Genomic DNA, 23,511 nt, shown 5'->3' on the forward strand with positions numbered 1-23,511 from the left:
TCCTTATCTATTAGCAACATTATATGACTTTTAAACTCCGGGAGTGTTACCAATTTCTGTATCACTTCCATTCAAAATAACTTCTTTTTTTATTGCATTTAGAACTCTGCAACTGAAAGGCAGTAGGGAAAGGCAGTATCAGAGAGTGGTTCACATTATGCTGAATTGTATAGTACCTTGACATTGTGAATGAACCTTTGGAATCTTTGAAAAGAACATCAAGGAAAAGTCAGTTTCTAATGTGCTGAGGAAAATATTCTGACATGGTGATAAGTGAGGTGAGTTCCAAAATCATGGCTTGAAAATGTTCTCAATGACTGCTATTTCAGCTGTCCCAATCCACAGACTGGTATTAAAGTAGACTGGTAGTAAAAAGAACTGACAGGCTTTTTGTACCGGAGAAGCTTAGGACTCTCACTAGGTAACAGTTACAGTGAAATAGTTGTGGACATTTCCAATCGTACGTATTATTAGAGGTTTCGTTTTTACAGACTAAGAGATTTTTATTTAATATAAACTGGTGGCCAGTTTTAATCTGTGACACATATATAAATCCAGAGCAACTACACTGTAATTAGTGGAGTTACTCCTGACTTACATCAGTGTAACTGAAATCAGAATCTGGCTCTAAGTGTGTGGATCTCCTGGAATTATAGAGGTTAGGAATTTATAAGCCACATTACCCACCCTGATAAACTTGCATTCATGGAAAAAGCATAAACAAGTATGCTGTACGTTTTATTTTAAGACATTTTAAAAACCTTCTTTAAATGTGAACATGCCATAGATTTTAAGAGTCTGACTGTTGGCTTCCATCGGAATTGATAGGGGTGAAGGTTCCTTTTCTTCTCTCTGAAGAACCTTTAAGCTTAACCTTTTTTAAAACATGGGATCTGTTTTTCTGTTTTCAAACGGGACACATTTAAAAGAACTTTGTTATTTAAATTTTAAAATGTAACATCCTCATGTTAAATAATCAATGAGACATCTGCAAGGTACTTTGTATTTGTGGGTAGTTGGGATACCTTTGACTCCAGTATCATACTTTACATGCATACGTAAAGGATGTAGATGTATGATATGTGGGCCATGTCCTGCATCCATTAAAATTGGTGGGAGGCTTTCCATTGACTTCAGTGGTCTTTGTGTCAAGCCTCAAATTCATACTTTACTATGTGATGCTGCTTGGCACAGAGGTCTGTGTGCTAGAGCAGTGGTTCTCAACCTTTCCAGACTACTGTATCCCTTTCAGGAGTCTGATTTGTCTTGTATACCCCCAAGTTCCACCTCACTTAAAAACTACTTGCTTACAAAATCAGACACAGAAATACAAAAATGTCACAGCACTCTATTACTGACAAATTGCTTACTTTCTCATTTTGTCTGTAGGAAATTTTAGTTTGTACTGACTTTGCTAATGCTTTTTCCGTAGCCTGCTATAAAATCAGGCAAATATCTAGATGAGTTGTTGTACTCCCTGGAAGACCTCTAGTGTACTTCCAGGGGTACACGTACCCCTGGTTGAGAACCACTGTGATAGAGAAAACTGCCCTCCTAACAGTAGCATCATTTTAAGAACAATTTTATCCCTACCCTCTCCCCTTGCTCTAACTACGGCAGGAGACAATACAACCATTCTATGCCCTAAACTAAGCACACTCCCAGTCAGTGTAGTATGTTAACTACAAAGTTGTTGACAATTTCCTTCCTGTTTAATTACCCCTCCCCATAGCGATATGCCAAGAGTAAATGGCAGTGGGGGAAGGGAATGCTTCATTCACTGAGGGACTGCACTGACTTAAATTCACCAAAGTATACTCATACAGAGCCAGTAATCATAGTAGCCAAGCGGTCCAGGCCTAGCAATTAAATATAAAAGCCTGTCTTTATACAAAGAGACTGTCTATATTTTGGAAATTTCCACCACACTTCCTTCTGAACTACTACTTTGCTCAAAACATCGGTGCTGGCATGGCAGCATGATCAGTAATAGTTATGCTGGCAAAGGAGTGGCCATATATTTTTTAAGTACATCAGAAGCAGGAATACTGCCAAACAATCAGTGGGCCCCCTGGATGCTCAAGGTGCTTAGGGAGCACTCAAGGAAGGCCAGGCTGTTGCAGAGAAGCTAAATTAATTCTTTGCTTCGGTCTTCAGTGCAGAGGACGTGAGGGAGATTCCTACCCATGAGCCATACTTTTTAGGTGACAAAGTTGAGGAGCTCTCCCAGATTGAGAACAAATTGATAAACAGTAATAAGTCACCAGTATCAGATGTTATTCACTCAAGAGTTGTAAAGAAACTCAACTATGAAAGTGCAGAACTACTAATGTGGCATGTAACCTATTGCATAAATTAGCTTCTGTACCAGAACTCAGGTGGATAGCTAATGCAACACCGATTTTTAAAAAAGTCTCCAAAGACAATTCTTGCAATTACAGGCCAGCAAGCCTAACTTTAGTACCAGGCAAATTGATGAAAGCTATAATAGAAACAGAATTATCAGACACCTAAATGAACATGATATGTTTGGGAAGAGTCAACACGGTTTTTGTAAATGGAAATCATGCCTCACTAAATCTATTAGAATTCTTTGAGGGGGGTCAATGAACTTGTGGACAACCGTGATCTAGTGGATATAGAATACTTGGACTTTCAGAAAACGTTTGACAAGGTCCCTCACCAAAGGCTCTTAAGCAAAGTAGGTAGTCATGGGATAAGAGGGAAGGTCCTCTCATGGATTAATAACTGGTTAAAAGATAGAAAACAAAGGATAGGAATAAATGGTCAGTTTTCAGAATGGAGAGAGGTAAATAGTGGTGTCCCCCAGGGGTCTGTACTGGGCCCAGTCCTATTCAACATACTGAGTGATCTGGAAAAAGGGGTAAACAGTGAGGTGGCAGATGATTTGCAGATGATACAAAACTACTCAAGATAGTTTAGTCCCAGGAAGACTGCGAAGAGCTACAAAAGGATCTCTCAAAACTGGGCAACTGGGCAACAAAATAGCAGATGAAATTCAATGTTGATAAATGCAAAGTAATGCACATTGGAAAACATAATCACAACTATACATATAAAATGATGGGGTCTAAATTAGCTGTTATCCCTCAAGAAAGAGATCTTGGAGTCATTGTGGATAGTTCTCTGAAAACATCTGCTCAATGCAGTCAAAAAAGTTAACCAAATATTAGGAATCATTCAGAAAGGTAGAGATAATAAAAGTAAATATCATAATGCCTCTATATAAATCAATTGTGCTCCCAGACCTTGAATACTACCTGTAGTTCTGGTCACCCCATCTCAAAAAAGATATATTAGAATTAGAAAAAGTAAAGAGAAGGGCAACAAAAGCGATTAGGGGTATGGAACAGCTTCCATATGAGGACAGATTAAAAAGACTGGGACTGTTCAGGTTGGAAAAGACTAAGGGGAAATATAATAGCGGTCTATAAAATCGTGAATGGTGTGGAATGAATAAAAAGGTGTTATTTACCCCTTCAAATAACACAGGAATCAGGGGTCATGTAATGAAATTAAAAGGCAGCAAGAAGTACTTCTTCACAATGCACAGTCAACCTGTGGAACTCATTGCCAGGGGATGTTGTGAAGACAAAAGTATAACTGGGTTCAAAAGAGAATTAGGTAAGTTCAGGGAGGACAGGTCCATCAATGGCTATTAGGCAAGATGGTCAGGGATGCAACTCTGTGGTCTGGGTGTCTGACTGCCAGAAGCTGGGACTGGACAACAGATGATGGATCACTCAATAAATTACCCTTTTCTCTTCATTCCCTCTGAAGCATCTGGCACCAGCCACTGTCAGAAGACAGAATACTGGGTTAGATGGACCATTGCTCGGACCCAGTATATCCATTCTTATGTTCTCATGTTAAATTAACCCACCCTGAAGAACTACAGGCTTTTAACTCAACATGAGTGAGCTGTCACTTTCAATTTGTTTGGTTTTTTGCAAGTCTTCTTATCACCTGTTTCCACCAGAGTTTTCATTCTCTATTAGAGATCAGCTGCTGTGAGCAAAAGTCTGATACTCAATATAGTAGTCATGGGTGGTATACCCCTAGTGTTACGTGAAATCTGAGAAACTTTAGCCTTTAAGATGCTGGAGCCTTTCATTTGGGCTTTGTCAGGCATTTCAAGAATAGCATGGATCTTCCAATATAGCTCCTGTAACTTGTGGTGGGGGCAAGAGACCCAGTAGTTTCACAGCAAATGATGTTATGATATTAGCAGTGTTGCAAACCCCAAGGTTTTCAAAACTCCTGAGTGAGGCCCCCAAAAAGTGAGATTTAAAAGTTTTTAAAACATTGAGATTTTAAAAAATGAGTTACATCCTGGCCCTGTTGAAGTCTATGCCATTGAGACATGTCAGGATTTTACCCAATATATTTTTAGTTCCTTTTATTCTGTTTCTGACTTTTGAGCATTTGGTGTCAAATTTTCAAGCTTTTCTCTATAATTAGGTAGGCTAGAAACATTTTTTGTAATGAAAGCTGACAGTCATGTAATCCCCTGATTCCAGGAGCTGAAGCTTTAAGAAAAATGTCAAATATATTGAGACTTGTGATAAAATTACAAGAATTGGCAACACTGAGTGGGACAGGCTTTTTATTATTTTATTTCAATAAAAATAATTCAATATGCATCACTGTTGCATATTAGTGCAGCAAATTATTTTTATAAAAACTTTTTCAAATCCACAAGGATCTCATTTAAGATGTGACAAACAATATCTTCTATCAGAAAAAAGAAACAAATAGTGAATAAAATTATGTTAATGCAATGTTAAAGTTGCAGAACTAAAATTAATAAAGGCAGAAGACGTAAAAGCTGTTTCCTAAAGTTCAATAACGTTAACTTAGCCATATTGAGTGGGTTCTATTCTGTGGCCTCTATTTAAAACATAGTCCCTGGTTCTGCAAAGACTTATATATGTGCTTAACTTTACACACCCTGGGTAGTACCATTGAAGTCACATAAACATTAGTATATGCCTGTGTGCAAAAAATGGAGCGTCAGGATCTCAAGTTAGACAGTGAAAAAAAAAAAGCACGAATTACATAGTTACATATCTTCAATATGGCTGAGTAAAAGTTGCCTTAGAAGAGTTCACTTTTAAAGTTTATATTATATATATATATATATTTCCCCCCCAAGGCAACTTTTAATCGCTTGATAGTCCATATATATATATATATCACATAAACTTCAAAAGTGAACTCTTTAAGGCGACTTTTACTCAGCCATATTGCAGATATGTAATTATTGTAATGCGTGCTTTTTTTTTTTACTGTCTAACTTGAGGTCCTGACAGGACCTCATATATATATGAAAGGGCTGTCAAGCAATTAAAAATATTAATAGCGATTAATCACACTGTTAATAATTGAATACAATTTATTTAAATATTTTTGGAAGTTTTCTACATTTTCAAATATATTGATTTCAATTACAACACAGAATACAAAGTGTACAGTGGTCACCTTTTATTTTTGATTACAAGTATTTGCACTGTAAAAAACCAAAAATACTATTTTTCAATTCATCTAATGCAAGTACTGTAATGCAATCTCTTTACCATGAAAGTTGAACTTACAAATGTAGAATTACGTACAAAAAAAACTGCATTCAAAAATAAAACCATGTAAAATTTTAGAGCCTACAAGTCCACTCTGTCCTACTTCTTGTTCAGACAGTCGCTCGGTCAAACAAGTTTGTTTACATTTGCAGGAGATAATGCTGCCTGCTTCTTGTTTACAGTGTCACCTGAAAGTGAGAATAGGAGTTCTCATGGCACTGTTGCAAGATATTTATGTGCCAGATGCTCTAAAGATTCATATGTCTCTTCATGCTTCAACCAGAGGGGACATGTGTCCATGCTGATGACAGGTTCTGCTTGATAACAATCCAAAGAAGTGCAGACTGACGCATGTTCATTTTCATTATCTGAGTCAGATGCCAGCAGCAGAAGGTTGATTTTCTTTATTGGTGGTTCGGGTTCTGTAGTTTCTGCATCGAAGTGTTGCTCTTTTAAGACTTCTGAAAGCATTGTCTACACCTCGACCCTCTCAGATTTTGGAAGACACTTCTGATCATCTAGTCTGACACATATAATAGGTCATAGAACTTCCCTCAGATAATTCCCTTTGAACTAGATCATATCTTTTAAAACACATCCAATCTTGTTTTAAAAATTACCAGTGGTGGAGAAGCTACCAAAATCCTTGGTAAATTGTTCCAATGGTTAATCACCTTCACTGTTAAAAATGTGTGCCTAATTTCCAGTCCTAATTTGTCTAGCTTCATCTTGTGGCCCTTTCTCTGCTAGATTGAAGAGTCCATTGTCAAACATTTGTTCCTCATGTAAGTACTTATAGACTGGGATCAATTCACCTCTTAACCTCCTTTGTGTTAAGCTACATAGATTGAGTGCCTTGACTCTATCGCTGTATGTTTTGTAATCCTTTAATCATTCTTGTGGCTTTCCTCTGAACCCTCTCCAATTTGTCAGTATCCTCCTTGAATTATAGTATTCGTATTACCACCATAATAACACTTTGCACTTCTATAGCACCTTTCATTCAAGGATTTTAAAGCACTATATCAACACTAATTAATAATAACCGTGTGATCTTGACATTATCTCCATTTTACAGATGGGGAATCAAAGAAAGTGAGGTGAAATGGTGTGTTCGGAGCCCTGGCTGCAGTAGAGTATTTTGATGTTTCAGCCACCCTGGCAACCCCTCAGCATGCCTGTAAAATGTCTCATGTCCTCACAAAATATCTTACCACCATGCACAGGTGTTAACACCACCCTGTGACTGCAGTTGGTGTGAGCAAGGCGTAAGCACTCTCCTGCATCCTACAGCTGCTCACTCTACCTATTTGCTGTGCACAGGAAATGCAAACATTGCTGCTGCAGTGGTGCAATTTTTTGTCCCAGCACAATCCCACTGTGCTCCTATCTATCCTTCAGTGTCTAGTCTGCCATCTGTCAAATAGGTCCAGAACACAGACAAACCACCAGCCTGTAGTGCTGCGAGAAAGAGACTGAGAAACTGCAAACTAAAACTTGGTTAGCAGCATTAAAACAGAGAAAGCACAAAGAAAAATGTGGTCAACAGACACGCTTCCACCCACATAATGTTCTTTGTTGGGGGTCAATATGGCAGTCTGTGCATTGCCTCAAGAGCACTTCCGAGTTCTGAAAAAGAAAAGAGTGTTGCTAATGAATTGATATATAGCAAGGCTTCTTTCTGTACTTTAGGGCAAAGGTTTAGCTAATGTGGGTGAGTTTCCCTTAAACATCCAAATGTTTGAACTGACCTCTGAATATTTTGAGTTCCTCCCCCTCACTATTTCATGTGTGAACCCAACTGGGTAGAGCATGCAGCCCACAACAAAGGATGCTTCCACATGAGAATGCCATTTTACTACTGATCATTTGATATTTATTTACAGATAGCAGCAGTGTTTATTAGGGTATAAAAAGAGAATTCACACATGCATTGCAACTCCCTTTCCACTTGGGAATATCCCCAACATAGGGATAGAAGGGGGGAAATAGTAAGAAAAACAGTGGCTGGGGCAGTCCTGATCTCAAGGCTGTAGGTCTGGCTGATCGCCTGTTTGGGGGTCAGGAAGAAATTTTTTTTCCCATGGACCAATTGGCAGAGGACCAGGGAGATTTCTGCCTTTCTCATACATCGTCAAGCCATGGAGGGTTAAGTAGGAATACTTTTAATGCCTAACTGGTTGAGCTGTTAATTCATCTCAACTTGTGGCTGGTTTCCAGTGTGATTAAAAATCTCATGGCTGCCGCAGCATGCCCCAGGAGCCAGTAGGCCCCAGAAGCTCCTGAATAGGTAGGCACAAGCCACTTCCCCTCTGTCTCTGCATTGGAGCTTGTGCAGATGTGATATTGAATCTGGCCTTCTATCACAGGAGTCCAAACCTAAGTCATGAAAGGTCCTGGAAAAACTGCTTCTCCTAGTGGAGAGCATAAATGCAGAAAGCACAAAACACATGCCTCAGTCTATGGAAGAAAATTCAGTCTGCCAGCAGCTACAGTATCTCCTTTTATAGATTGTGACAGGGTGTCCACACAGAATTGACTTAGGCAAAGGAATTTAAAAATTGGTTTTCCTAGGTGGGCCCTGAATCCTAGATACATCACCAGCTCTTCGGGCACGTATCACTGAAGTTGACTACTGTGACACTTTTCCTCTATTTCAGTGGTTTGGGCATATAAAAAAAACCACATTGCCAGTGCTGGTGACCTACAGTTATAGTTAATGCCAGAAGCTGAAACCATAGTTTCTCTAAGTTAAAAAATGTTTCATAGGCGAATACCACAGCAGTGTCTCCATTGCATCTTTCTGAACATGTGAAAAAAAATGCTTTCAGCATTAAATTACTTGATAATAGAAATAGCATTTTCTCACTTAGATGTTTAAGTGAGACTCATGAAAGAGATGACTATTAAGCCAAACATTTGTTTGGCTTTGCTGCAGCAGGCTGCAGGAATGTAAACTCTTTTTTTTTTCAATGACTTCAGCTCCTAATTTAAAAGCTAGGATTTTTAGCAGTGAGCAAGAGACTATATTTGGCAAAAAAATTCCCCTGGCTTGACTTAGTTACTCGGCATATTCAAAACAATACTTCTTTATCAAAAAACAATAGTCTGTTTTATTCACAGCACATGTGGAAGTTGGACCAGCCACCAAATTCCACTTTCTTCCCTTGCAATATGTCTGTAACCAGCTAATGAGCTGTGACAGTGCCTGTGCTTCATTTTCAGCAAATTAAGTTTCTGCCTCACAGGAATTGTGGTCTGGCTATGGCACTGCTCCTAGGTATGGGTGGGGCTTGTTTCTTCTACCAGTTGTAGGTTAACCACATGGGTACGTGCTGTCGCACCACACAACAACATCTCCTCTATAATAACTAGTCTAAGTAGCCATTTACCCCACAAAAGTCGATCCCATTTAATTTACTTTGTGTTTACAGCACTCCCTTTCAAATCGCATCGTTGGCACAGATGGATATTTATACAACTTTTATTTTAAACTATTTAGAATTGAGACTTCAGTAACACTCACTGTCCGATTTATAGTGCATTTTTAAAACCAGGATTCTAAAAATGTAATATTTCAAAGAGAAGGAGGCAGACAATGAATTTATACACGTGGGAGTCTATTCTCCTTTCTCTAAGTATACATAACATGCATTAACATAAATGCAACTTCTGCACATTGTTGATGTGAGAATCAACTGTACTGAGTAGACCATATACATACGTATTTATACAATAGTAGTTGATCAAACAGCTTGGTAACATGCACTGTCTTCAAGCTTCATGCAAATACAGCACATTGCTGAGGTAGGACGCATTTTAAATAACATTTTTTTAAATTGCCCTGCTCCATTGGTAGTGGCAATCCTTTCAAATTGTATGGAATATTCCATCCCTCACCAGGCCTCTCACAAATCAGGTGCACACGGCAGAGAGAGAGAAAAACAAAACAAGAAATCGACTCCTATTCAACCACTGAAATTAGGCCTAGTCTAAAAATGTCTTTAAAAAAAAAAGCCTGAATCCCTCAAACCCAGCCAGGGAAGAAGTCATCTTCCACGTCTCAACTGGAGCTTTATACACACAGCTGAATTGTCAGCCTTCCTAGTCATGATGAAAAGACTTATTTGGCTGGATGGGTGAATGGATGGAAAATCTCTTAATGAAAATGCTGAACATTTATTTCCAGCAACCCACTCTCTTCTACTCAATAGACAGCAGAAGAATGAATGACAATATGGTCATAGATATACCTGTCACAAAGAGCTCTTTCCTCTAAAGGAAAAAAGTTACAGTTGATCAAGCCTAAATTTGACTTCATAAATTTTCTCCGTATCTTTGCAAAGGCCATGTTGAAATATGTTACTGACAAGCAGACTGGTATCAAGCTAAACCCTTTATTGTGAACAGGACTGTGTACAGCAATGAAGTAACAAAATTTTCTACCCCTCGATGTAGCTGCAGTCTGCCACTACCTGTCTTGTTTCTTTATTTTTTCTGCCCCAGCAAGAAGTATGTCCCAGGAAACAAAAGACTGCATCTACAGTGTACATGTCTAAACTTCCTGGAAGACTTACTCTGTAGACACATGTCATTGCTTCTGGATTTTTCCTTTAAAGCACCATTTCAAAGCTTATTTTAGGAGTCGCTTCTGATGCCTGCAGCTCAGCAATGATGAGCAACCCTACAATAACTAAACATTGTGCAAAAATAGCAAGAGGAAAATGTTTCTTAATTAAACAGATTGAATTGTTGAGTGTCTGACACATTGTAATAATAATAACCACAAAACACTTTGAAAGTATGTGCTGCCTTTCATTTTGGGATCTCAAAGTGCTTAAAAAATTTAATTTTCAGACATCCCTGTGAGATAGTTAGTGTTGTTATCCTATTTTACAGATGGGGAACTAGAGACACAGAGAGGTGAAATGATTTATCCAAAGTCAAACAGCGATTAAGAGGCAGAGCCAACAACAGATTTCAGGGTTTCTGATTCCCAGTCCTGTGCATTAATCACAAGGCCCTGATTCTAAAGGATGTAAAGTTTCAGAGTAGCAGCCCTGTTAGTTTGTATTCACAAAAAGAAAAGGAGTACTTGTGGCACCTAAATTTGTTAGTGTCTAAGGTGCCACAAGTACTCCTTTTTTTTAAAGGATGTAAAGACATCCACTCATGCTTAACATTATGCATTGTGAGTAATTCCAATGAAGTCAGTGGCACTACTCACACTGAGTAAAGATAAACATGTGTTGTAAGTCTTCATGAGATTGAGACCTGGATCAGGCACTCTCGTGTTACAAATAAATGCGAACAGTATGTTGTAAAATTATTAAATTCCACAAATATAATAGGCAAGAAACATTGTTTTTTAAAGCTCTTCATAAACCTAATTGTATCTGGGGCTGCATTCTGCTGTCCATACTCAAGTGAGTAATTCCGTTAACTTCAATGGGACTATTCACGCGAGTAAAGCAAATAGAATTTGGACACACAAAGCAGTCGGCTAGTAAACAAACAATGCTTTCAGAAGGCTTGATCCTGCAAACTCTTATAACTAGGCATAGTGCTTATTATCCTGAATGTGTTCACAATGTGAGAGTAGAACAAAGCAGTCTAAGCAATCTACAGCCTTTAGAGCTGACAGGCTTCTCTTCAGAGTGAGTGGGAAGCTCACCCATAGATGGACTGCACTAGTCCCTCTGCCCCCATGCAATACTCCACATCACAGGAGGACCACTGTATCCATATTTGCTGGGGCATAGGGTCACACCAAGGAGCTTCTAGTAGTGGAGGGGTACCATTCTAACCAGTAGGATGAAACAGAGGACACACAGGTGCTGTGTTGCAGCCCTGAGTCCTGCCTGCAAATGGTATGTGTGTGGTGAATCCCATTCCTCAGCCCCAGTAATGGTGCTTTCTGGGGGAAAGGGGAAATTTCACCTCAGAGAATATGCTGTTACAGATGATAGTGCAATATTATCATCCCCACCCACTGACAAATTGGTGAAGGGACTATGATACATACCTCCCTCAGGAACCTCTTAGCAGTTATATACAATACATTCCTGCCTTACAGTTAATACTTGCTTACCTCACTTGAGTGCTAAAAGTCTGAATTAGTTTTTGTTTCCACAGATCTTTGAAAGCATAAAGTGCTCTTGTAAGTGCAAACTGTTATTATTATTTTATTGTCCTCTCATTATAATCTTTTTTCTTGCTTTGGAACCAGTGAGGGTAAAATTACTGCCACACATTGCATTGCCTAGTACTTATGCTACAGCATTTTTCAATGTTATCTTTGTCTAATTATCAGAAGTGGTTAAGTTTTTGTTCATGTCCTCCCACTGCATGCAGTCCATTTCTGTGTCTGTGTGTTGGCTATCTAGGAAACATCTGTAGGATGGAATTTGATTGTCAGAGGTGTGGGTAGAGTTTCAAGTGGTTGTAGACAAGAGCAGGTGGCCAACACCTAAAAAAGTGTCATTATCAAGCATTTGCCTTATTTATAAGTGGTACAAGAGAACTATTATAGGGCCCAGTACTTAAAGTTTTACTCCCACAAAGTGGGACTACTACTGTAAAGACTACTCAGAGACGTAAGGGTTTCATAATTAAGTATATAGTTGAACAGATTTTGAGGAAATTAATTGTGCACTGGTGGGCGATTCAGTTCTGAATACTGTAAAGAAGGATTTCATTTTTAATAAAAATGAAGCAAATGAAAGTTGTTGTAAACTTATTCGTAACAACAATATAGAAAATAAAATATGTATATGTTGATGTTATTTTCAGCTACTATGGCTTCACTCTTCTCCACCTAATATGTACTTTATATGTAAAATTAAATTGTGTGTGTGTATGAAGCCTATATTCTTTATAGTGATTTTATTGGAGATTATGTACAGCTTAAAGACAAACTTTTCAGCAGAAATGGGGCAGAGTTGGCGCTCTCTCAAAAATAATAGGAAGCTGAATTGCCATTTTTGCTTTCATTGCCCTGTGTGATATAGTATACAATTTAGGACGTTGACATCTAAAAATAGAGCTGGGCTCTTTGCCCAAGAGAGCCAGAAAGTAGTACCCCTGTTAAAATGCCTTTCTTAAATGCATGGTAGAAGTAAACATTCAAGCAGAGCTCTTCATACATAGATATTTTCTAGTAAAGCCGAATAGATTTTTGTCCCACAATGTCAAAAAAAGTGAAAATGTGGATAGATTTTGTTTCTAGTATTATTACGAGTTTTGTATCCATGCTTTTAGTTAAGTTCAATATTTATTTAAAAGCCCGTGAAAGTTAATTTTAAATATATAGTTGATAGAATATTACAAAAAATACATAGTTAAATTAATTTTATGCTAAAAATTGGGAAAGGAAATACTTCTAAATTTAGAGCTTTGGAATTCAGAGCTTTTTTGTTAGCTAAATAAAAATTTCCAGAAGCTCTAGAACTGAGAGCACTATAGTAACAGTTCTACACGCTGATTCTTCATTACAGTTACCTATTGAGAGCGTCGCTGAAGACATTTCCTCTGGGATCACAGAGACTAAAAATCAATTCTGATAATATTAGAACAAATTTAAAGAGCAAAAAGCCTCAGAAAGCATGTGATGAATAAATGGGGAGATCTTTATTCCCTGTGTAATTTTTTATTTAACTGAAATACCAGTACTTTACTTCCCAGGCTGGATTGTCTACCAGGTCTTTATTCTTCTTCCAAAAGCTTTTGTAAAACTCATGTTGAAAAGATTCATGGTAAAGGTAGAGATGATATACAGGTATTGAAGTTCCTGAATGCATTAAGTGTTTACAAAATTGACAATTATGGAATGTGAAAAGCTCAGGAATGAAACTATTAATAAAATGTTATTAATCATTTTATGATTTTTATAACCCCCTATGATTTGCATTCTCCCCTATCCAGCTGCCCATTGCTGAGGTACAGTAGAATGGATTATCTACCTTCTGGACAAATGACTGGAGGTTATGAAAATAAATAGAGCACATTTAACTGAAGTATTAGACAATCACCCTTTTATGTGCCAGAAATCTTCATATAAAATTTGTATTTATAATCTTTAAGGAGAGAAGTTTATTTTAGGTACCTTCGCCATGAAGGTCAGCTGACAGTTTATACTGTGCACAGAATTTATCCTGTGGCTTAGGGTGTCAGCCATAATTCTAGGCTGATAGTTTGTAAAGGGAAGATTCCATTTTGTAGTGTTTATAAAATGTGATTCTGCAGATTCATGCTCCAAGACTAACAAAAGTCTATCCAAGTATAGTCAAGCGCTTCAGTTTAACTTATTGCATTCATTAAACTAGGCTTAGATTGACCTAATTATATGTTATCAACAATTAAGAAATGTATCACATGCCCCAGACTGGCTAAAACACTCTGTGTTCTTGGATGAATGCCAACAGAGGTGTCAAGTTCCATACTACCTTGTCATCAGCTGCAGCTCTCATTTTGCAGTACAGGCAGCAGCTGTGCTAGACAAAATAATCTAAATTCTCACATGTACTTTTCCTTTAGGAAACAGCTCACACTGAATTGCATTTCTGGTAGTGAACAGTGCTACACCTGAGTGAGCTTGTGCTGAAAACGTATTTTATGCAAATAAAATGTTAACTCATAATCTTTCATGACTTTCAGATGTACTTTTTCATCTTATCATGAGGATAAGCTTGATGTTTATGCTAACGGGATTACTAACTAGACCTGTGAACAGTAAAGTGCTGCACGTGTATTTAACAATGATTTCCTGTACCTCAGATTACATATTTTTTTTGTATAGGGTCTCTATTTTAAAAACATATAGTACATATAGTGTGCTAAAACAAGGCCCCTGCCACCAAGAGCTTGCAAACCAAACAGTCAATATATATATAAATGATAGCAGGTGGGCAGAATGGAAAAGGTAAGTGATTGAGCACTTATTTTATTAGTTCCATGGTTTTTCTTTGCTTGACCTTTTCCAATTTTGTTGACTCTTATTTGAAAGGAGAACTAGAATTTAGACTTTCCTAGAAGAAGTGTGTTTTAATTAATAAAGGGCTTGAAGGAGTTGTGGGTGGAGGTGTGTTGGACTGGGTCAGGGCCAAGGTTCTGACTATGAGAGGCCACATAGATCAGAACTGGTACATGCAATAAATACATCTGACATGAGAATTATGGACTGTGGGGTCAATCAACTCCCACTGTAGTTAATGGGAAAATTGCCATTGACTTCAAAGAAAGAACAATCAAGCCCTTTATCCTTATGTGACGGAAATCCACATGCAACTCTGAACTCAGATAATCAGTGTATACCAACAGGGTAATAAGTATCAGAGGGGTAGCTGTGTTAGTCTGTAGCCACAAAAACAACGAGGAGTCCAGTGGCTAGCAGATTTATCTGGTCATAAGCTTTTATAGGTAAAAAACCCCACTTCTTCAGATCAAATGGCAGCCTACTACATCATCTGTCTGTTAGGCAGGGTCGGATGGTTATGGCTATCTCACTAGCCTGGCTTTCCAGAGCCACATTCCTTCCTGTCAGGAGTTAACCAGAATCTAGTCTGCTACGAAGAGCTAAATTTGTGTGTTCATTGCTGATACAGAATCCTGGGACTCAAAAAGCAAACTAAGAGCTCTCATCTGAGATTGCACCCTGCCTCACCTTAGTTTACCAGTTATCACCCTATCTAGCACAAGCCAGCTTTGTGACATAGATAGCTATTTGTGTAGTTAAATAGCAGTGTCAAGGAGCATCTGATATCCAACATCATTATGAATCCCTGTTGTTATTATTATTATTATTATTATTCATTATTACATTAATTGATCAGTATTTGCATATATGGACATGGTGCCTATCAAGAAGAATCTAAGGCAGAGGGAATGGATGGAGGAGGACATAAACAGGATACGATTATAGAGTTGCTGGGGTGCTATTATGCATGTTCTTAGTTGTCTGTTGTTTTTTAAAAGCACACTTTTTGCATGGTTTAAAGAAAATTCATTAGATCATTGTTGTGAGTGATCAGCGGCAGAAAACCAGGATCCCTAGGAACTGCTCAGACTGTGGCCACCACACAGCAGCTCACCCAAACTGGTGGAGAAAGTGGCCAGTGAAGCTCTAACCCACAAAGGGCCCCACTCACAAAACTTTAGACCTGGGAAGATGTCCAGCCCCACCGATTGGCTGGGATGCACTACTTACATCAGAAAGAGGCAGACGAAGTTGTCTGAGCAACTAGGTGAATATCTGTCTGGCTGTTGCTGTCCCTGCCTCCTGAGCCCTGCTTCCCAGCCTGTTCCTGGTTCCTGCTCTCCAGATCCCAGACACCCCGATCTGTTCCCAATTCCTGCCTTACTTCAGGATCTTGCTCCTACGCCCTACCCCTGACATGTCAACTTAGTTCTGACCCTTGGCTTGGCACCTGACTCTGGCTCTGACTTGTGGCTTAACTCCTGACTCTAACCCTGGCTCTGGTTCCAGACTTCTGACTCAAACAATTAGGCATGACTGTCCCTACAGGACTGTCCCTGTTCCTACAGGACTGTCCCTGTCCCTACAGTTATTCTTATAGGAAAAGGTGAGTTTTGAGAAGGGATTTGGAAGGAGGGGAGACAGCTTGTATGGCATGTAAGATCAAGGAGAACATCCAGATATATGGGGCAGCACAGAAGGAACATGGATGCACTTGTGGAAGGTGAGAATAAAGGGAGAGTGAAGAAGGTAGAAATGGCAGACCATTGAGTTTCATCAGGAAAAATGGTTGGTGCCCAATGATGAGATATAGACAGAGGCAGGGCTGTGCAGAGCCTTGGAAGTGAATGTGAGGCATTTGAAACTAATGGCTGCAGAGCCAGTGAAACTGATGGGTATGTGCCAGGAAAATGAGTTTGGAGACAGTATTTTGAACAGATCCTTAGGAATTGAAGTATATGTCAGAAGACCAGAGAGAAGGAGATTCCAGTAGAGCAGGCAGGAGATTATCAAAGAAAGGACAAGAATTTTAACAGTAAGGATAATAAGAAGATATGGATTCTGGATTTGTTGAAAAGGAAAAATCAGCAGGATTTAGGGCTAAAAAGTGAAAGGTGTCAGAGATGACGCTGATGTTGCAGACCAAAGGAAGAATAATTAAATTATCTACCATGATAAAAAAAGAGAATGGGGTGAACGTAAGAGAGGAAAATAGGGAGTTTGGTTTTGCTATGTTGAATTTGCTAATGGAGGGACATCCAGGAAGTGTTATGTAAGAAATAATATCAGATATAAAATAGAACAGAGTAGGAGAGGTCATGGGTCAAGAGACAAATTTGAGAGTTATTAGTGTAGAGTTGAAGCCACGAGAGTGTATGAGATCAGCTAGGGCTAAGCCGCAGAGAGAGAAGAGAAGGCCAACCACCTGACAACCACATTACTGCACATGTAGTCTGGTGTTTAGACAAAGACGCTGAGAGGAAGGAGACCTGAAATTTGTGCCTAACTCTTTTCAGAGTAGCAGCCGTGTTAGTCTGTATTCGCAAAAAGAAAAAGGAGTACTAGTGGTATCTTAGAGACTAACCAATTTATTTGAGCATAAGCTTTCGTGAGCTACAGCTCACTTCATCGGATGCAAGGTATTGTTATTAAGAAAAAGACATAACCTAATAAGATCCCAAAATAGGGAATGTAACAACAGTATAGGATTATCCATGTGGTATGGATAATCAACACAAACAATATAAACGCAATACAGGACACAAAATAACACAAAATATTAGTGATACTTTACACTTATATAATAATGCTTTGCACTTCTATAATATCTTCTGTCTGAGGACCTCAAAGCACTTTATAAACTTTATTAATGAATGAAGCCTCAAAATACTCACCTAAGTACAGTAAATGTTATGTTTACTTTGCAGATGGGAAAAATGAAATACAAGAGCTGAATTCTAGCCCAGGTCACACAGCTCAATATCAGAGTCAATATGAGAACTCAGGAGTTCCTAGCTTAGAATCTCCCCTTTATTCCATTCAACTAAACTGCATTTCCCCACAGCAGCCTAGTAACGTAGGTAAGAACTATTCTAATATGCATTTTGCAGAAGGGAAAACTAAATAAGGTTCAGTGACAGTAATAGACGTCCCAGAGTCATGCAGTGAGTCTGTAATGACCATGTAGCATGTGTCAGCTTTATTAGAACAAAATGGGGATACACAGAAATGGGGCACAATATACCACACCTCTTCTAAATAAAGGAACCTTGTATCCACTTGGAGTAACATCAAGCACTGCAGAAGAAAAATGTCTCTGACTGTATAGAGACAAGGTTGGGGAGGTAATATCTTTTAATGGACTAACTTCTGTTGGTAAAAGAGAAAAGATTTCAAGCTACAAAAAGCTTTTCAGGTATGTGACTGAATACATGCATGCGGGAGAGGACATAGATGAAGTTTGTCACATACCCCGATTGAAGCAAAAGACCTGTATTGTTAATGTATTTGATAGGGTTCCCTCACAAACTATGTTCTACCTTGTTACAGTAGTCAGCCTACTGTCCTCAATGAGCTGTGAATATTTCAGTGGTGATGCATAGTCAGTTCTCACTGGTGTTTCATCTGTGTTTCATCATGCTGGAAGAAATGAGTCTTTGGACGTTTCTGAGTACTGTCGTGAAGAGCGTAGGCAATTTTCCCTGACTTTGATAATCAGATATGTAGGGGCTCCTCTTTCCTCAGAGCAATTTTGCATGTATCTCCTGCAAGCATCTGCAATCTGCTTGGTATTCTTGTTTCCTAAGGTGGTTTTTGTGACTTTAATATTAGTTGAGATTTTTGATTCTATATAGAGGCTCTGCAGTGGCTGCTGAACAGCAGTTAAAGCTTTTTAGGCTGAGGAGGAGCCTTTGTTTTCATATATTTCATATATGACCTTTGTTTTCATATATTTCAAGGGACCTGATTCACTTTTCACTCTGGTCTCACATTGTTTGCAGCAAGCTGAAGAGAACTCATGTCATGGTTACAGGGCTGCTTGCACATCTGTCCCCTTTTTGGTGTCTCCAAATGCACCATCTTAGGTGCTAGGCCTTTTGCCTTTACCTTTCTGGGATGGAATTTTGCAGTTCTCCCCCTCTTGGACCAAAACCTGAGTTCAACAGGCTTCTATACCCACCACTTGTTACTGTCCAGATCCTACAGCGTGCCCGTGACCAGTGCTAAAGAGTGGTGAACAGCCTTCTTTAAACATTGTTAGGATATGAAACAGAGCATTAGTGAAAATTATTTCAAAACAACAAACAACCCACATACATATTTAATCTCGTCTAATCTTAGGCTTTACTACAAGCTAAATGAGATGGGCTTCCCTCTTGGGTTATGGGAAAAGAACAGACCCAACTAGCATTCTTTTAGGAAACTATGTGGTGCCTGGAACCCAGCTTGGTCTCAGTTTTCCTTCCAAAGAGTGTGTCCCCCAGTCTGTTTCCCCCTCTCTCAGGGAAATTGCCTCTTCTCTAAGCCCTACCTTGCCTCTGTATGCCTGAGTCCAATTATCATATTGCTCACAGCAGTTATGGCCTAAGCATTACAAGGCCTAAGGGTGAAGTTTTCCTTTTGCCACAGTGGGTTTTTCCCCAGTTGGCCAGACAGGCCATCTAAGAGAATGCCCCATGATGGTTGCTCCATTGTTTGACAGGTAGACCCATTCAGCCTCACTGGCTTGCAATCACAGGCCTTGTTGCTGTGGGGGAGTGTGATTAAACTGATCCCGAGACATTCTAACACACCACCTCATAAATATTATTCATACAACTCATTTTGGGGTACAGGTCAATATTCGTTACTGAGCATCCACATATTCATCACAACCCCTCTTTAGATGAAAAGAGGATGTGTTGCACAAAGACTGCCAAAATCTATTAATGGGAATGCTCGGTAAAGCCACATTCCTTATTGCAATAAGGTACGGTGAGTTATCTGCCACATATCTCCCACCCTCTTAGCAGATCTCAGGAGAGGATATAACTATGTTTTTCCCTTACGTGTTCCACAGAAAACACAGATTATATAAAATCATACTGTGACCTAGTCTTACTGGGTCTCTAATTTGCCATTGTGAGAAGAATTACTTGCTGTCGTTGTAGTTTAATGCAATTTATCAACTGGGGTTAAAAGAGGATACCTGTTCTCTAGATAAAGATTAAGGAGCAATCCTGTACTGGTATGTGAATGGATTAGTTTTCCTAATACTGTAGCTTTTCTCCACCTTCACCTAGTGTGATTAATATTTTATATGCTGCAGGTAAAATTTTGAGGAAGAGGAGATTTTGCCTGAATATATCTATGACTGTGGGGCTAATGACGCACTGCAACATGATTTCCTCTGGAATGGGACTCACAGGAGTCTGGAACAGGCAGGAAGGGAAGATTCTAACCACTGCCCAGTGCCAGAGATCTGGGGAGAGATACCTCACATCTGTCAGATATCTGTCCGATTGAATTGAGTAAGTACCCCCAATGCACACTTCCCAGCCTCTCTCTCTAAAGCAATGATAGCACACATGTTTCTTGGCCATTGACTCCCTGGCACCCCGTCGGTGTTCCAAATAGCATTAATTTACATGTATGTTCATTTACATTTCTCTCTTAGGAGTAAGTTACACGGCTCTGAATGGGGAACAGATTGTTCCCCAACTCTTCCCTCTTACAACTGAACAAGCGTTTCCTGTTTGTGTATGTTAGCTCAGACATGTATATTACATATATGGAGAGGTTGCCAATAGTTATGAGATATGTTTATACCATTTAACTGCTTTCCCCTTCACTTATTGTGCTATTGTGACTCTTAAGATGGTAAGTATCTATTCTGATTTTTGCAGTGGAAGTGGTAAAAACCCAAAAGTATCAGGACATTAATCTGAGTGTTGCTTTTGAGACTTAGGAAACCCCACTCAGTCTGTCAGCTGGCTGGTATTGCATGAGTACAGTTGGACTTTCTACTTTTAGCACAGTACAGAAATTTAACTACCGTTAAAAGGCTAGTATTTATTTATGGAGCAAATGCTGCTCCCTACATTCAATGCACAAGTAAACAGGCTTTCTACAAAAAGGATTTATTAGGACACATTGCACGCGTGGTTGTCTGGGAGTGTTGGTGTGAGGTTTGAAGCCCCACATAGTCACAGAACCACGAGCCACACCATATGATATCAACCTTTCCCCAAGACCAGCCCCTCTGCTGTGGAAAGAAGAGCAAGCAGGAGTTCAGAGCTTCCCTGAAGAGGTTCTTCATGACCTCCTATCCTGAGTCCAGAGAAACTATAGTGGTTCAGCTCTGTTTGGGCCTTCTGTCCCAGCACAGGACGGGGGCTGGGGGGGAGGGGGAGGAAGAGGGGGAATTGCACTTTAGCATTCATCTAGACATAATAAGCTAACTCTGTGCACTGTGTTAAAGTTGTATGGAATGATTAAAAGCTAAAGGTCACCTGTATGCTGTGTAGCAATAGGAAAGTGGGGTTGCCACTGGAATAAGAGGCAAAATAATAGATGTGCATTGTATCTTGCTGTTGGAAATCTTACAGCCACCTCAGATTAAGGGTTTTGCTATGCCAATGGAATTATTCTGTGAGATAAATATGGGTTAACTGGGATAATGGAGTCATAATTTTGAGTAGCCAAAATAAAGACACAAGAAAACATCTTGTGGCAGTTTCAAACAGCTTGGCCAAAGCCTGGTCAACATTAAAAAATGAGAGAGAGAGGCTGATTGCTCTGAAAACTTTAACAAGGTTTCATCTTAAAGTACTTACATACAGATTCTGTGACCTGCCAAAATTTTGCTTAGGTTATCTGACATTTATTTGTTGTAATACGTATGCTTCCTCTTTTTACTTTTAGGCTATAGAGGAAGGCACGGGTGAGAGAAAATATTGTAAAATAAAATCTTGCAGAAAAGTCAAAGCTCAGAAAGAAGCTGCTGCTTCGTGTACCATTCAGTCTAAATTCTACACAGCTGACAGCTGAACTAGCCAACCTCACTGTACACTTAACGCTTAGATCATATACTGCCTGTGTTTGTGCAGGAACTGTGAAAATTACGGGAGTTTTTTTTCAATTATAGAGGTTAAATGAAATGTCCAACATTTTGTTGAAGCTGGCAGCTATGAAAAGAAGAGCATGGTCAGATACTGGAAGACAAAACATCAACTATAGAATTTGTCAACATTATGATATTTACAAAATCATTATTAAAAAACAATCTTATCCAATATCAGTACCACAATACACTCTGGTCCAGATCCTGATTCCCCTACTCATATTGAATAGTTTCTTACTATCTGACTAGCCCCCATGAATTCAATACTTCCGGAATAAAGTACTATTGAAATTTATTAAGCATGCCAGAATCTTTCCCACAATGATCCACTCTTGATCAGTTTGGAAAACCTGTAGAATTGATGATTTTCACAAAGACTTTTAGAACCTCTAAATGTATTGTGAAAAATACTTCAGACCTTTTTTTAAAATAAAACATTTATTTTAGGGCTGTCAAATGATTTAAAAAATTGCAATTAATTGGCAGATTAAAAAATAATCACAGTTTTAATCACACTGTTAAACAATAATAGAATACCAATTTCAATGTATTGTAAATATTTGTGAATGTTTTTCTGCATTTTCAAATATATTCATTTCAATTACAACACACAATACAAAGTGTACAGTGCAAATATTTGTAATGAAAAATAATAATATAAAGTGAGCATAAATGTTTAATCTTGTCAGTTTGTTTTGCATTAACCACATGCATTAACTGCGATGGACGGCCCAAATTTTTTCCCCAAGAGAAATTGACCCTATGGTTTGTTTTTTTTAAGTAAAGAGATATAGCTTACAGCTTCTTACAGAATAAATAAGCAAAAATAGAACACAATATTGTCAGATAAAATCGTGCAAAAAAGTCAGAGCTCAGAAAGAAGCTACTGCTTCGTGTACCACTTGGTCTAAATATTATATATTTATATATATTCATGCAACCCTCCCTCCACAATTAACTTAAAATTTCAAATGAAACAAAAATATTGTTTTTATATATATGTGTGTTTCATTTGAAATTTTAAGTTAATTTAGGGTAGGGGGGATTGCGTGAAAATTTTCGTTTTGTTTTGGTAGAAAGAAAAACACACACTCACTCTTTTCCCAACTGAAATAAAAACAATTTTTGTTTTGATTTTTGTTTTGTTATTGTTGAAAGAGAAAAGCGTCAATGAAAATTTTCATTTTGGTACAAAAGGTGTTTTCTGTCAGAAAAAAAGTTATGACAGGAAATTTGGACAAGCTCTACTGCTTAATCAGACTATTTAGATACTTGACGTAAGTTCATTTGTGTGAAAGTCCCATTGAGTCAAATCCTGCTTCCACTGAAGTCCATTACAAAACTCCTGTTGATTCAGTAGCTGCAGTATTAGGCCCACTGGGCAGGCTTTTCAAAATTTCTTTCAGTGTGAGTTGTGCTCCTAGGTCACTGAGGAACATTTCTAAATCTCACCTACTAAGATCTGTATTATTCTCTGGAGTAAGGTTACGCACCACAGTGAGTTTATTTCTTTTTATTTTTTGGTAGGATCGGAACCTGGATTTCGATGTATGATCAATTTTATTCTTCTAAGGTGTTTTAATAATGCTTATCTATTTTGGTGATTTGGTGAGATGATTTGTCAACAGACCTCTTGATCAGAAATACAGATTTTAGAAGACTCTAAAAGAAATGGTTAAATGTCTATTAATTTTAATTACCAAAAATTAAAAAGAACATCTTAATGTAAACATTAATTTGGTGTGCTGCCAAGTCAAACAAAAATGAATGAGGCCTTTTAAAAATGAGCATGTTTTTTATTTTTATTGGTTATGTGACCACCTTTCTCACTACATACG

General features: G+C 38.5%; 1 long non-coding RNA gene across 1 annotated transcript; it reads left to right on the forward strand.

Moving 5' to 3' along the window:
* The first annotated feature begins 208 nt into the window (after positions 1-208).
* Positions 209-21,760, forward strand: LOC141987475 (uncharacterized). The gene is made up of 3 exons (XR_012639548.1): positions 209-278; positions 19,880-20,081; positions 21,698-21,760. It is a non-coding gene; the product is annotated as an uncharacterized LOC141987475 (long non-coding RNA).
* The last annotated feature ends 1,751 nt before the right edge of the window (positions 21,761-23,511 follow it).

This window comes from Natator depressus, chromosome 5 (genome assembly GCF_965152275.1).
Source record: "Natator depressus isolate rNatDep1 chromosome 5, rNatDep2.hap1, whole genome shotgun sequence".
Classification (NCBI taxonomy): domain Eukaryota; kingdom Metazoa; phylum Chordata; order Testudines; family Cheloniidae; genus Natator; species Natator depressus.